This window comes from Mustela nivalis (assembly GCF_964662115.1).
Source record: "Mustela nivalis genome assembly, chromosome: 6".
Lineage (NCBI taxonomy): Eukaryota > Metazoa > Chordata > Mammalia > Carnivora > Mustelidae > Mustela > Mustela nivalis.
Window position 1 is genome coordinate 61,005,278 of NC_139025.1, and position 15,630 is coordinate 61,020,907.

Here is a 15,630-nt window from a genome sequence, read left to right on the forward strand (position 1 = left end):
TCATCCTTGAGGCCTCTCCTCACCCTGCCACTTCACCCATCACCCTTGTCTTGCCTGCCTCTCCAAGAATCAGTGCTGGGCCAGCAATAAATAATCACGTCCGCTAACTAGTGTTTACTCTGTGCCAGGCATAGTTCTAACTGCTTCATATGAATTGTTTCATTTTATCATCTTAACAATTCTTTGAGAAGGTGGGTTTACGGATGAAGAAACAGGAACATGAAATTGAAGCAACTTGTCCAGGTCCCACATCTAGGAAGTTTCAGAGCTGAGAGTCTGGCTTCAGAGCCCATGGTTCCTAGCCCTTGTATTTTATTGCCCCATCCATAGTTTGGATGAAAAGGGTCCTGGAATCGAGCCCCGCATCAGGCTCCCTGCTCAGCAGACAGTCTGCTTTTCCCTCTCCCTCTGCTGCTCCCCTCGCTGGTGTTCTCACTCTCCCATGCTTTCTCTCTCAAATAAGTAAATACAATCTTAAAAAAAAAGAAAAAAGAAAGAAAGAAGTCTCACTAGGTGCTGCTGTCATAGCCACCTTCTAAGGTCTGTAAGGATTCTGAGCACAGTGATGGGAAAGCCAGCACTGCTGAAACTCCCAGCCTGCGCAGTCACACACTGACCAGCTTCATCCGAGTCCAGGTTAGGTAATCAGCTGTGCCTCAGACTCAAATTACGTTGGAGCTTGGTTTTCTCTGGGACGTAAGAAATCTGGTTTTCTCTGGGACATAAGAAATAATCCTGGGCATGGTCTAGTCAAAAGGTATCTAGACCTTCCTTTTCTTTTAGTCAAAAAAATGTGTCACCAACATATATGGACAATATTAATAACCAGAACCTGTGTTTCTTCTAGTGGAAAGAAGACTGCCAGGAAATCAGGAGACCTGGATCCTTGTCCTAAGTGTAATATCATGGGCAATTCCAGTTCTCTGTGACTGCTTCATTTATAAAAGTTGGACTTATACCCAGTAACTTCAAAAATAACCTCTAACTTTAAAATATCACAGTTTTATCTCTAACTCCAAAATATTCATATGATTAAACAAATAATGTGTGATTTTTTTTAGCGTATTCTCAAGTAATTGTTTCAGAAATCAGAACAAAATTATTGTTGTCACAATGGAAGACACTCCACTTTTCCTATCATCACTTTGTGACCTAATTTAGCTTAGAAACATCTTATTATAAATTATCTAATTGACTATTAACATTGAATTAAAAATTCTAATAAGAATAATATAATGATAGAACATTTTTCAATATCCATAATAATCAAATAAACATCTGTTTGGCAGCTATCAGCAGATGTGAATTGGGAGTAGAATGAGAGGGGAGAGTATATGTACCCAGGTTGGGGCCAGTTCTTTGTTTCAATTCTTATTTAATTTCCATTGAGCTTTTGTAATATTCCTGTCCAGAACTACTATGTCATTTTCTTGGGTATTGTCAAAATGGCTGCCTTGCTCCATCCTGGAAGAGAAAATGTTTTACCAAAGTTCAAAACATCCATTTTTATCTGCAAAGTCTTTGGCAGCATTTTCTCTATCAGCATCACCATTGAAAATTAAACATGCAATATTCAATATTTTCAGTAGTGTAAAGCTGTAGAACTTTTACCTTATTACAAAGAGGGGACCACAATATGGCTCTGATTACCTGCTTCCTGCACGGGAGAGCCAAGGCTTTCAGTGAATGGACTTTGTGCTGACAAGCTCTTAAAAGGTTGTATGCTTGGCCCTTAGCCTTTCAGCATGGTGAACATTTGCCATCGATAGTGGCCTTGAAAACCCTAGGGCCCACGACAAAAGGATATTTCCCCCTTTACAGGGTCAAACCCATGCGGCATACTTCCCTATCAGCCCAGGCACCACACACAAGTTCCTTTCATAGTATGGCATGCCTAAAGCCTGTCATTATCAGCTGCAGGTGGTGGTCACCTTCTTGTGGAACATACAGAAATGGGAAAAAAAAATGTGGAAGAATCTGTAGCAAGAATTCTCTTTTTTGAATTAGCCCTGAGAGGCCCTGCCTCTGAGAGTTGGAGAATAGATATGGCTTTAAATCAGCTCCTTTCACTTACTGAACTGGCAATTTCAGAGTCATAAGGTAATCATATATAGACAATTATGGCTTCAAGAACTTTCCTAACATATTCAGCCAGAGCACAGCTCCATCAGATTTCATACTACTATATTCTCTGGGCTACCTGTATGCTACTTTCAGAACTATGATGCATTTGTTGGTATTCATTTAGGTGTTTTGATTATGTAGTAGATGCTATTGTGTGATACCCAGATACCCTTTGTAAATCAGAGTACCAGCTACCAAGAGTGTTTTCTGCTGAAGATCCATAACGGAGTCCCTTCCCAGGAATTGCCTTTAGCCCAAGGGAGTTGTCCCACATAGGCTGCACCCCCTTCCTAGGTAGCCCAAATCCAAAGATGGGTCTATGCAGGAATATAAGATCTGCTCCTTTATTTCAATTCTGTAGAGCTTCGAAGAGCCATCCTAGGTTCAGTGCTCCCCAAGAGATCAACTGAAGTCTCTGTTGTGACTGAATTAAATTCAGCCTCTCCTTTTGTCCCATCCTGCCCCCCCTCATTCCCTTAAATCTTAAAATACTTTCAGGATGAAATCACATCTGCTACAAGTGTGATATGACAGAAACCAAGCTTCCGTTTATCCTGCTTCCAGGATGCTAGGGAGATGGATCTGAACATAGAGAAGGCCTAATGTCATGTCCAATCCTTTCCCATCTTGGGGTGAGGGGTCAGAGGTGCCAACCCTTGGTCATCTCAAAGCCAAAGAAAACTGAAAAGGCCAGTCACTTCTAGGGATGGTCTTGGGGGTTTATTCTACCTTAGGATGTGCTCAGGAATATTTGGAAAGTAACAGATTAAGGTCAGCTAAGTTCTCAGATTCCCTGAGAACTGATCCTAGCTTCCTCAAGTCACTTGTATTATGAACTATGTGGGAGTAGTCTCTAAGACTTGGGTTAGAAATGTGAATGAGAGCACAGATGCTTACTTAACTGCCCTCTATTTTATGCTATTAAGTAGAGATTGGAGTTGATGTCAGCTAAACTGTGACCCCAAAAGTTTCTGTTGTCTTTTTAGGACTCAACAAATCACACTGTAATGGCTTCTTGCTCCTCTTAGAGTTAAAGGGACTCTGTGCGGCAATCTTTTCCTATTACTACTAAACTATTGAGTTTATTTGTATTGGGTTCTATTTGAGTTCTAGTTATATGAGAGAGAAAGCCCCTGACCCCTAGATATGTGTAGTGTGTGAAACAGGACACATAAAGCTCTATCAGTACTTTCCGCTGCAACTGATTACTTTCAGACCATTGCCCAAACTGCCTGTAATGCTGAGTGTTTGGCATTACCAGATTTATGTGAAATACTCATTGACCTGAACATTCCTCTGGAATAGGTTCTTTGTCTTTCTGTTCTTTCTCAAAACTATTTTATTCATTTATTATTTTTAATGATTGTTTACCAACTGTTGTTGCAAAACACCCTCTCCTGCCCATCAGGAAGGTTACTCGTATTTCTTTTTTTTAAAAATCACGCCTCTATTTTTAAAATTGGTAATAAAGTACTATGGTCCAAACATCAAAAATAACAAAAAATATATAGTAAAATCTCCTCCTGCCCCTATTTCTCACCAGCCCAGTCAAAATCTTCATTTCACCCCAAAGCTACCAGAACGAGTTAGTTTTTCTAGCCTTTTGACATTGTAACATATCATATCCACTTCTCAGCACTTTGGCTTTTTCATCAAATAATACAACACAGAGGTCTTTTCTGATTACTGAACATTCGATAAAAAATTATGTTCTTTAAGAACATAATAATAAGAATATATACTGAGGGATCTTTAGGAATTGTTAGGACCTTTCAAAGACGGCATAATAAGTAAAAATTAGGAAGTTTCTTGGGGTTGGGTTGGAGGCAGATGGAGTATGGTATCTTACTTTTCTCAGTAGAGATTTAGTAGGAATACTGAAAAGGAAGAAAAAACGTAACAGCAAATCAGCCAAGGACACAGTATGGGGGAAAACAAACAAAAAACAAACAGGAAAAGAGGGATCCAGAGCCAAATGTTCCCATGGCTAGTATGGAAGCCACATAGTTTGGGTTAAGAGCAAGATAGTTGATCAGGGCCTAGTTGGCCTACAGGGCAAAGGTAAGGTCAAGGCCTCTAGCCCAAGATGAGCTAGAAGGGAATGTTCTAGCTAGAAAGGAAGAAGGGAATGTTCAGATTGCCACAGATGCAAGGAGGTAATCCTGGATCTATATTCAGAGAGGGTGGGATCAAAGCACACAGATAAACTTGGAAAGAACATATATATATATTTTAACTTATTTATTTGAGAGAGAGAGAGAATGAATGAGAATGAATCTCAAACAGACTTCCCGCTGATCATGGAGCCTGACTTGGGGCTTGATCTCACAACCTTGGGACATTCAACTGACTAAGCCACCCAGGTGCCCCCAAAAGAACATATTTTTAAAAAATTATGAGTCAGTGGGTTTTTCATTGATACCTGGTTTGTTGCTCGAGGTTTGTTGACTTTCGTAAATTGAGTACAATGTTTGCATTAAACCACCTGCTACAATAATGAATGACTTTATAAAATTCTGCAAAATATGAAGGTTACATCAACTTTAAAGAAAATCATGGCAATGCATCTGTGATATTTTCCAGCTAACACAGGAATTACCAGGTAAACACTGCTAAACTCTTGTGCAACAGCATGAGTTGATTCATATGGGCGGTATGATTTATTGTTTATTTTTTTAACCAAATATCTCCTCGGTAATTTATAATGGCTTTGTAGTAATGTGTATCAAAAAGAAGCACTGGGGAACTAGAGTCATCTCTAGGATGGCATGCATGTTTCAAGTGGCATGGAAAGCCACACTGATGGATATGTAATAATAAACCTGTTATTAATATGCTAATGACTCTGTGTTCATTTAATAAGAAATAAAAGTAATTTATGGATGGATACCTTTAAAAAAACTTAAATAAACAGGGGGATGTATAAAAAGTCCTTAGCACAGTGTCTGGCTCACAGTAATGGATCAGTAAATTTGCATTTGTATTGTAAGTGTTACAGTGAATAAGGGAGAAGAATATTTCCTAGAGGCCAGAGAGGAGATGCCAACCGTCAGGTGAAAAACATTTCTACCTCAGATGCTGTGCTGACATCAGGGCCTTGGGTGAAGAGTCCCCTTCTTCAAGGGCTAAAAACCATGAGGCATCAAAAGGTGATAGAGTGAGCACAGCCTGAGGGCAAAGCGCACAGGATCATACTTGACCCCTGAGATGGAGATCCCAACAAGAGATGACCAGGACTCGCTTGGACTGGAGGGCTAGATGTGTAACTTTAAAAATGGGATGCCTGGGGGCACCTGCGTGGCTCAGTGGGTTAAAGCCTCTGCCTTTGGCTCAGGTCATGGTCTCATGGTCTCATGGTCTCAGGATCCTGGGATGGAGCCCTGCATCAGGAATCTTTGCTCAGCAGGGGGACTGCTTCCTCCTCTCTCTCCATCTACCTCTCTACTTGTGATCTCTCTGTCGAATAAATAAATAAAATCTTTACAAAAAATAACAAAAAATAGGATGCCTGGGAGAAGCAAGATTCTTTGCTTAGGTTAGATTGCTTAAAACTGCCTGAAATCCTAATTTATGTACTCATAGTTCTAGATACTGATGTAATAGATAGGGAAAAAGGCTATTTTTAACACACCTTCACTATCTCTGAGAGGCAGGTGTCTGCTGTGGGATTTTATAGGCGTGGGCATGGAAGTCTGGAGAAAGAAGCTGGGGGAAGACCAAACCGTTCTGTGTACCTGAGGGAGGAATTTTATGAGGTTGAGGCACAATGGGGAAGAAGGGACCTCAGGAAACAAATGAGTCTGATCAAGGCTTTTTTTTTTTTTTTTAAAGATTTTATTTGTTTATTTGACAGACAGAGATCACCGTAGACAGAGAGGCAGGCAGAGAGAGAGGGGGAAGCAGGCTCCCCGCCGAGCAGAAAGCCCGATGCGGGACTCAATCCCAGGACCCTGAGATCATGACCTGAGCCGAAGGCAGCGGCTTAACCCACTGAGCCACCCAGGCGCCCCTGATCAAGGCTTTTAAGTAAGTTTACCCTTCCCTAATACCCTACACAATCTTCCATGAAATCAACATTGTTCACTAATGCTTATTCTGGGAATGGATCCTTTCTGGTGGAACGTCAAGTGCTGAGCTCTGTGTTAATATGGGTGAAGGATGAAAACAGAGACTGCACTTGGAGAAAGCTGCCAACAAATTTCCTGACTTGATGTTGAAACTACATATCTATTAGTTAAATCAGGCCACCTCAGAAGTTTGCTTCTTTGACTGAAGTTTTAGGGGAAATAATGCTCCTGAAAATATTCATTCAAGCAACAAATATTTACTGAGCACTGATCACGTGTTGTGTGCTGTGCTCTGAACCCAGGGCACAAAAGATAATAGAGCAATGGTCTTTGTTATCAAGAAAATCTCAGTAGAATGAGGAAAGATGAGAAACAGTGAGACAAGGGATGTGGTAGGGGTATGCAGAGGCTATGAGAGCACATAAGAGGGGCACCAAGAAAGACTTGAGAACAAAAGGAAAACCCAGTGCTAATGAGCAAATCATATGAGTAAAACCCTTTTCAGGGTTTTAAAAATATATGTGCTTACATATTTTTCAGCAGAAATGGGACATATTGGGGCACTTGGGTGACTTAATTGGTTAAGTGTCTACCTTTGGCTCAGGTCATGATCCTGGGGTCCTGGGATCGAGCGCCGCCTCAGGCTCCTTGCTCAGTGGGGAGCCTGTTTCTTCCTCTCCCTCTGTCCCTCCCCTCCACTCGTGCCCTCTCTCTCTCTCAAATAAATAAATAAAATCTTTAAGAAAAACAAAAACAAAAACCTGGAAAGATACACCCTAAACCAGTAACAGTATTTGGTGGGGTGAGGGAGATGATAGTGGGAGACTTTCATCTTTTAAATTGTATATTTGTGTATTACTGAACTGTTTAGCATGAGTATGTACATGTATTACTTTTGTAATTAGAAAAGAAGAGAGGGGTGCTTGGGTGGCTCAGTTGGTTAAGCGTCTACCTTCTGCTCAGGTCATGATCTCAGGGTCCTGGGAAAGAACCCTGTCTCGGGCTTCCTGCTCAGTGGGGAGGCTGCCTCCCCCCTCCCTCTGCTCCTGGCCCCTGCTTGTGAACATGCACTGTCTCTCTATGTCAAATAAATAAATGAAATTTTTGAAAAAGAGAGGGGGGGAAATACTACCTCTGCATTCTTGCCAATAAAAGGGGATTATAAAATGTTTTAGGCAGGGGCACCTGGGTGGCTTAGTGGGTTAAGGCCTCTGCCTTTGGCTCAGGTCATGATCCCAGGGTCCTGGGATCAAGCCCTGCATCAGGCTCTCTGCTCAGCAGGGAGCCTGCTTCCCTTCCTCTCTCTCTGCCTGCCTGTCTGCCTACTTGTGATCTCTGTCTGTCAAATAAATAAATAAAAATCTTTTTAAAAAATTTTTAAAAAAATGTTTTAGGCAGGGGTTACATTCAGAAGCAGTTAGTGTCATCTGGGAGTCTAATGCTCCTTTGGAGAGCATATGGATCCTGGTATATTGTGAAAGTATCAGGCTGTCAATTTAGAGCCAGAACCAATGTTCTGACTCTAAATGTTCTGACTACTCCATGAACTCTGGTTTCATACTGTACCTATATATGCAATCTATACATATTACAGACATACTATAGTTATTCCTCCAGGCAGGACACAGCCAGTGGTATGTGACTTAGGGGTCCCTGGAAAGAACCCCCTGCAACAGCTCTCTTATTAGCTTGTTAGGATAGCAGAAATTCCATTATTAAGACGTTTCATTTCTTCAGATTAAGGAATTCTCTGATAATAAAATTCTGCACTAAGGTCCCTCTTACGGGCTCCTTCAGCACGCTGTATGCCTCTGCAAGAGACTTTATATAGATTTTAATTGTCTGTTTTCATTCCCACAAGATTCAGCTCCTCCCAGAAAGAACTGTGTTTTGATAGCTCTGCTCCCAGTGCATTCCACAAGGCCAGACACACACAGGGTCTCAGTACTTTCGCCAATTGAATGAATGCTTCTAGAGAGATTCACATGAATACTGAATACTAAGAATAGTCATATGAATACTGAACCTGTTGTTCCTACTCTAGCTATTATGAGGTTAAATTGAGGAAATATGTGTGAAGGTATTTTGTAAACTATGAACCATTATACAAAATGCACATTATTATTATTATTGCATTATTGGAATATAGTTTTTTTTCTCAGATAATTTACAGGGGGGATACTTTTATGGATGGAGATATAATATGGAGTCCTCTCCACCCGACAATGTCAAGAATTCCTGATCCATCCTCTAGCTGCTTGTGTTTGAGAGTTCAACTCCTTGCAGGAAGGAGGACTGCAGTGAAAACTAACTACCAAGGAAATGTTGCACTTCTGTAAAAACAGGCAAGAGTAAATGGAGGGCAAGGATTATATGGGAGTAAGATATAGGAAAATACATAAAGCATGCTCTGAGATCCTCAAATAGCACTTTCCATCTATTCCAGAATCTTTGGTCAATGACACTTTTTGATAGGAGATGGGAGTCCTTTGGCTCAGGGCTTCTGTCCTTGTAAAAGGCATGGCTTTGCTCTCTAGGTTGCAAAGAAAATGTTTTAAAACTGTGGTTTTTATCATGAGTTTCCGAGGAAACCATTTTGGTTCTGATGCTAATTTGGGTACCTGACTGTTTAATTGAAAATGAGTTTGGGGGAAAGGAGGAAGCAGAGGGAAAGACTGCTTTAGGTTCCCGCCTAGCAAGAGGGGACCAGGCAGGGAGTGCCAAGTCGAGGGCTGGCTCCACTCCACACTTTTGCCAGCGGGCACCAAGCTTCTTAACGGAGGTCCCCAGAGTGTGGGGCCAAGAGGTGGAGATTCATTTTCTTTTTTTAGTGCTGACCTGAGAGGCTGAGTAAAGGTTGAGCCCAGCACTCACTGAGGTTGAGCTGAGGGAGTCAGGAGACAGGCCTGAGCAAGACAAACAGTCCAGGTCTTGGAAGTGTTCTAAGCTTCCTGCTTAAGACATTTTTTAAAACTCCTCCCTCAGATGGAATGATGTCCCTACAGGGCGTGGATACCTGGAGCTTACCTCTACCAAGGCACCTACAAGTGAACTCTATTTACATTTCTGTGGCTTTTTCTTTTGGTGACTAGAGCCTCGGTAATGATGACATTAGAGGGTGTGGCTTTGCACATGAAAGAATGCAGCCTTCTTATTTAATGCCTTTAATGTTCCCTAGAGAGGTGGTGTATCTGGACATTTCAGCTCCAAATGCCTGGGAGAGAAGGAGGCTCATTAGCTTCTGAGAGGACAGCTGGTATGCAGGACCTTCAGGTCAGACCTGCACTCACAGCTCTGCGCAGCAAACGAGGCCAAGGTTAACAGTCCTGGCAAAAACCATTCCAGTGCCATGTAACCACCAAGGATGAACCCTGACCTAGACTGCATCTTTTGTCATGGGCTGAAGTTCACACCTCGACAGCATCCTCTCTCGTCTTGAATCATGCTGTCCAGTATAGTAACAACTAGGCACACGTGGCTATACACTAGTCTGGTTTGTGATGTGTTAAGTGTAAAATACACACTGGAATTTTGGAGACTTAGTATGAGAAAAGAACGTAAACCACCTCAATAGTTTTTGATGTAAATTATATGTTGACATGACAATATTTTGGATACACTGGGTTAAATAAAAATAGAATTCATTTACTTGTTTCTTGTTACTCTTTTTACTGTGCTTACTAGAAAAATTCAAATTACCTAATGCTCATATCATATTTTGATTGGACAGTGCTGGTCAGAGTGAGTACCATAACACTCATTCAGTCCCTCTGTCAGTGCTTACTGAGCACTCTAATGTGCTGAAATAAACAAGACCCAGGCTCTGTTCTCAGCAGCTCCCACAGGGGAGAAGGGCAGCTCTTTATAGAGCAATAGCTTGGGGTGAGTGCTGGAACCAAATACCATGCACCATACTGTGGGAACCCCAAGTAAAGAAAGACACTCTTATGGAGAGCATCATCAGGGAAGGCTTCAAGGAGGAGGTGAGTTTTAGGATAGACAGGGGTTTTAGCAGTCAGAGGAGAAAATGGGAATGATGTATCAAGGCGCATAGATACGCGACATGCCTGGCATGTTTCAACACAACACAAGTCATTCTTCTGGGTGCAGCTTTTAGGACACATGGGGAGTGACAGGTGGAGACAAGGCCGAGGTCCCAGGACCTAAACGATTTCTCACGGCACTAAGAGTTTGCCCTGACAGGGGATCAGCGGCTGTCCAACCGTAATGTGCCAAAGAATCCCCCGCAGAGCTTTTTAAAATTCCACACATCCAGAGACTTGGATCTTGATGAGTTAGGCCTCAGAATTAGCATTTTTTAAAATCAGCATTCCAGATAATTCTAATTCAGATTGCTCTTTGGAAAATGCTACTGCAGGTAAGTGGGGTTGAGGTAAGCAGTGACGTGATTATACCTGCACTCAAGGAAGATACTCTGAGAACAGAAGGCCGGTGGGTGGGGAAAGTTCTCCTGGACCTGCTTCAATTATCTAGGTGAAAAGTGACAAGGATAGGGCAATGTCAATTCAAATGAATGGGAGAGGACTGCCAGAGACACTTAATCAAATTGTCAGGTCTTATTGACTAATTTGGTCCTCACTTATACCCTCACTGCTATCCCCTGTATCACACTGGAGTACTGATTTCTCTTGTTTATTTTCCCCAAACATTTTAGAACACAAAACCTTCTTAGTGAGACTTTCCAGAGCAAAGTTGATATAGGATTCAGTTTCTGAGAAGGGCTTTCCTATTATAGAGGCATTTTTAGGGTATCTAAAGTAAATCTTCCCCTGACATCTTTTCTAAGTTCCCCTGGCATTCCTGATCACAGTTGCATGAAATGGATAGAACCAGATTGAGGGTGTCCCCACTTCCCAGAGCTTCTTGACTGCCTCAATTCCTTACTGAGTGAAAAAAAGACCTTGCTGGCTTGCATTTTTTTTTTTTAAAGATTTTATTTATTTATTTGACAGAGAGAGAGATCACAAGTAGGCAGAGAGGCAGGCAGAAAGAGAGAGGGGGAAGCAGACTCCCTGCTGAGCAGAGAGTCCCATGCGGGGCTCAATCCCAGAAACCTGAGATCATGACCTGAGCCGAAGGCCACTGAGCCACACAGGCACCCCGGCTGGCTTGCATTTTTAATACAAGAGAGAATAAAGACACTTGCTTATCCTATAAATATAACTGCTTTTAATGTTTGTTTGTTTTGGAAACTCTGTATAACCCAATCATAGAAAAAGACAAGGTTATTAAGTACCGGCATGCAATATAAAAGCCAAGTGGACTGTTATCAAGACAATAAAGACCTGCGTTTCAAACAAACGATCAAAGAAAACAAATGTGGGTTTCAACTACCAGATGGGTTAGTGATACCCACATAGATCTTATCTACTTTGTTTACCTGAAAGTCTACTTTTTAATTCATTATTTCCTTGAGAGGGCTGTCTTTAAACTCAATTTCTAAGATAGTTCATTTTCTCCAAGCAATGGGCTCTAAGAATTAGGAGAGGAACTGGAGATTTGAAGTTTACTTATTTGGGGAGTTAAACTACATGTGTCTGCATATGTGATGCATTATTTAATGCCCTGATTAAACACATTCAGGTCCACTACATCTGGTGACTCTTTTCTGGCCTACAGACCCAGTATACTTGCGACTTGGCTCTTTTTCTGTATCTCTGGCTGAGGCTGTTCCTATCTGCATCTCTTGGAGTTTCTTTGCCCTCAAGCAGGAACATAGTGGATTTCTCTATCCTTCCCGAGCATGTGTTCTTGCTAGTATTCAGGTTGGAGAGCATGTACTTTCATACTGGGGAGTTTATACCTAGTAGGGATCTGAGAAAGACAGAAAGGTAATTAATGTTCCAAAGTAATGCTCAGTATTTTTCTACCCTCAGATGACTGACATTCTGCCAGCTACCTTTTAGTCAATAATTAATTAATTAATTAATTAATATCTCAGAGGCAATTGATGAAATTCAATATCCATTCTTATTAAAAACCCTAATAAACTAATAAATCTTTAAGAAGCTAGAAACAGAAGCTATATTTATAGGAAAAGCAGTTATATTTATAGGATAAGCCCTGGCTGGCTCAGTCCGCAGAGTATGCGACTCTTGATGTCAGGGTCATGAGTTCAAGCCCCACACTGGGTGTAGAGCTCACAAGAAGAAGAAGAAGAAGGGAAGAAGTTTATAAAACAATAAAAAGCATTTATCTGAAAAGAACCATAAACATCAAACTTAGTGGTAAAAAATATCAGAGACCTTCTTTTTAAAAGGCACTCTTCCGGTGTGCCTCGGTGGCTCAGTCAGTTAAGTAAGTATCTTGATTTTGGCTCAAGTCATCTCGGGGTCATAAGATCTAGCCCTGCATCTGCTCCACACTAAGCATGGGGTCAGCTTAAGTTTCTCTCTCTCTCTCCCTCTGCTCCGTCCCACCACCCTCTCTATAAATAAATAAAATTCATTAAAAATAACAGATAAACAATAAAAACATATTTTTCAGTAACATTCTATAGAATAGAACATTCTATAGAATGTTACTGAAGTATATAAAATGAAAATTTGGGTTACCGGACAGAAATACCAAGTTCCTAGAGGGGAGAACTTCATGTTGTAAAGTTACCACCACTCTCTAAATTATCCTATAAATTTAGTGCAATTTTAGTAAACATTCAAATCATCATTTTTGAAGATCAGGGGATTTACAAGTTCACTTTAAGTTTTATCTGGAAGAATAAATGGGTGATTATCATCCAGTAGTTCTGAGGAAGAACAATACCTACACTGAAAAGGAAAAATAACTTCATAATTTTAAAATAGCAGGGTATTGATACCAAAATGAACATGTGGATCTTCAGAACCTAATGGGAAGTCGAAAAACAGATCCTTGTGGGGGCGCTTGGGTGGCTCAGTTGGTTAAGCGTCTGAGTTTGGCTCAGATCATGATCCTGGAGTCAAGCCCTGCACTGAGCCCCTCATTGAGCCCTGCACTGAGCCCCGCACTGAGCACCTTTGTCCCTCTCCCTCTCCTTCTGCTCTTCTTGCTTGCTTGCTTGCTCTCTTTCTCTCTCCCAAATAAATGTCTTAAAAACAACAACAGACCCATGTGTATACTGGTATACTGGAAATTACAGTATGACGAGAGACGTTTCAAGTTAGCAAGGAAATGGTGGCCTATTCAATTAAAAATACTAGATAATTAACTGTAACTTTTGAAAACACAAAATGAAAGCCCTACTTTATATCATCCCTAAAATAAATGTTAAATAGATCAAAGATTCGAGTATAAAAGTATTGAAAGCTTGCATTATTTAAAGTATATATATTTTCCTCCTGCCTTTATTTAGTAGTTGACATCACAGAGGACATGTGTTCAATGCTGTGGCCTCCTGCCTGGATTCCACCTTCAGGGCCCAGGCCCTGGTACCTCTGCTTTCAGAGGTTTTGACTGCTAATGGCTCACAACTACATTCTTTGTGTGAAATGCCCTCAGCTCAGTGGCTCTCAACTGGGGATAATTATGTCCCCAGGAGATATTTGGTAATACTGAGAGGCATCCTGAAGGGGGAAGCAGGTGAGGAGGAGAGTGCTACTGAAATTTAGTAGGCCAGGGATGTTGCTGAACATCCTAAAATGCAGGACAGCCTCTCTCCCAAGGAATTATCCAGTCCAAAACAGCAACAGAACCACTGTGGAGAAATCCTGACTTAGCCAGAAGAAGCTGTCTTGCCCAATGTGACACCCCCTCCCAAGTGCAGTGGTATGAAAACCTGGTCCTTTTGCCTCAATTTGGGATCACTCTGAAGGACCACCCCAGCAATAGCACTTTTTATGGGATTGCTTGAAGTCTGTACTGCAACTATATTCATTGCAGTTCCATTTGTCCTTCTCCCTGTTTCTGCTTCCTGCACTTTTTACATGCTATTTCAATAAATTTCCCCAGTAAACATCTTGCAAGCAAATTTGTGTCCCGGTTTGGTTCTCAGGGACCGACCTAGGACAGGTGGCATAAGAATGATCCTAGAAAATGGACTGTAAGATGGGACTGTGAGGCTGGCTTCTGTACTGTCCAACCGGTGGCCCCCACAACTGGTGGTAAGGGGAGAACTGATAGACGCTGACACATCACCTTAGTGCAGTTATTAGTACTCTTACAGGTAGTGAACCAGACGAGATGCCAGCAGAAGGGCATGTACTGACTGGGACAATACCACAGGTGTTTGAGAGGACCAAGAAAAGTACTCCTAAGGACTATGGAATTGATTGACTGCTGCTGGGTATTACTACTATATATTTGACAAAGACAATGAGAGGCAAAAGTATAGCTAATCACCAATTTAAGGCAAAGTATGAAAGTCACAGGGCCTTCATGGCTCTATTTAGTTTCTCATTTATTATAGCTAGGGGACGAAAATGCTGAGGGTCAAACCAGGACTTCATCTAAACAGAAGAGTCACAGAAAGGGTTGATTTCTTAACCCTAGCAAGTCTCCCTGACTGGGGAGTGGAATCCTGGGATTTGACACCTACACCACTGCACCCAAGAACTTTAAAACCACAGGTGAGTCTGAATTCTCTAGATCTTCAGAAGGGAACCACTCTTCCCTGACAAGGGCCACTAGTGTCTTGCCCCTCACCTGAGGATGATGCCAAGGTCTCTGCTTGGTAAATCATATAAGTCCTCCTCAGGATCGATGCCTACCTCCCTCCTGGCTACCAGCCCAACAGCTAGGATCAAGTCACAACACCACTCAGCCATGGAAGTACTGGGACTGTAAGGGAGGAAAGGGATTATATGATGAAGGAATTTGTGGATTGACCCACAAATCTATTGGCAGAAGCCAGGACAGTGTTATGGGATTGGATCCTAAAGATTCTGGATGAAAGGAGGTGAAATGTAAAGTTAGATAAAGAAGAGTTTAAGAGTTTATAAGAATACTTGCTGGGACACAGGTTTTAATTCGGCAACAACCCAGAAGTCAGTGCTAATAGGCGTGTAGGAAGCCTAGAGAAAGCAATATCCCATATTAGAGGAAAGAAGTCCATCACAGATAGAATAAAAAGTCACAGAGAAATAGGTATGTCAGAACAGATGTACTATATAAGACTGGAAATCAGCACTGACAGACAGGGCCTGGGGGACACTGTGTTTGCCAAAGTGACAAGGAATGTGCTCATGAGGAGACTACCAGCATTGTTGAGAAGCCCAGTGATGGTTGTCCTCTGTAGGCCATAGCTCACCGTAAGAAATTTATTACAACACTGGTGATAGTAGAATGGGGCTAATTGTATTCTGAAAATAGAGAGGGTAGATGGTGGCACTTAACTGTTAAAAGTACGGTGAACACAAAGGTAATGAGCAGTCACATCAGAGCAGCAGCTGGCAGAGAGTGACACTCAGAAAAGTATGGAACATGGTGTTCCCATGGGGCAGCT

General features: G+C 41.7%; 1 long non-coding RNA gene across 1 annotated transcript in view; it reads right to left on the reverse strand.

Annotated features, from left to right (window-relative positions):
* Window positions 1–11,381: 11,381 nt before the first annotated feature.
* LOC309868235 overlaps window positions 11,382–15,630 on the reverse strand; it is a 54,580-nt gene continuing 50,331 nt past the window's right edge. The window contains exon 6 of the long non-coding RNA XR_014313592.1: window positions 11,382–12,026. This is a non-coding gene — a long non-coding RNA (uncharacterized lncRNA). The remainder of the gene's footprint in view (window positions 12,027–15,630) is intronic.